Source organism: Arachis ipaensis, chromosome B04, assembly GCF_000816755.2.
Source record: "Arachis ipaensis cultivar K30076 chromosome B04, Araip1.1, whole genome shotgun sequence".
Taxonomy (NCBI): Eukaryota; Viridiplantae; Streptophyta; class Magnoliopsida; order Fabales; family Fabaceae; genus Arachis; species Arachis ipaensis.
In genome coordinates, this window is record NC_029788.2 from 79,608,835 (window position 1) to 79,610,032 (window position 1,198).

Here is a 1,198-nt window from a genome sequence, read left to right on the forward strand (position 1 = left end):
ATATATAAATTTTTTTGAAAATATAATCTTAAATAAATATAATAAATTGTAAGTAAATTATTATTTAATTTTTAAAAATTCGGAGTCTTACAACAACGATCAAGGAACCCAACTGCAACCTTTGCCCGGTTGCTGTCGGGGTCAACCGCCACCTTATCGTTGTCATAGTATCTAAGACCTAGGTTAATTGTAGCCAAATTTTGTTCCCGATTTCATTCATTTTTTTTGTCGTTCTGTTCTACCTTGTTTACTGTAGTTTGATGTCGTATTCATACAATGTCTTAATCTGCTTAATTTTATTGCATAATCTAAATTTGTGTCTTCATGAAATTAGGTTTTTGTATCCTAGTTTTTTCTGTTTCTTATTTTTTATTGCTAAATTTTTGTGTCCTTATTTGTTGTTTTAAACGGGTGTAATTTGTTGTTCTAAACATGTGGAGGTGCTACTTGACGACTTAAAATACAAAATATTGGCTAATCCTTCATTGTATTAATTAATTTTCATAATAATGCAAAACACACAGAAGATAAAGAAGAGTTTGCATGAGCTTGGAAACTTGGAGACGCGCCTTGCTCGTTCGAGATCCTTGGTGGTGTTGCCGGCGGCAGGGAAGATCGAAGGATTTTTTCCTTTTCGATTTAAATTTCTGTTTCTCAGTCTCAATCTTCCAGTCTCAATCTCTCAGTCTCAATTTCTCTTCCGAATGCTATCTTAAAAACATGGTCTCAACATGTTTACAAGTGTGAAGTATTTCTCATACTTTAGCTAACTTTTGAATTAAGTTAGACCTACTAAGTCTCAATTTTAATAAAAAATATTATTTGTATACTAAAATTAACCATCAATTATTAATATATTTAAAGTAAACTACTATTTCTACCCATAAAAGTTGAAAACGCTACCCATAAAAGATTAAAATTACCATTTGTACCCATAAAAGATTGACTTTCGCAAGCAAAATTACCCAAACCCTAAATAATTACATAAAATCTCTAAACTACCCTTAATGAGTCTCATCCTCTTCAATTCTTCATCTAAGCCGTGATCCAGCACTGCTGTAGCACCATCCCCTTTCCATTCTCTCTCTCTCTCTTCTCCTCCATCTTCTTCAATCGTCCTTTCTCTCTTTCTCTCCCCCCTCTTCGCACTTTTCTCCTTCTTTCTTCTTTCACTATTGATGTTTCTCCTCCCCTCCTC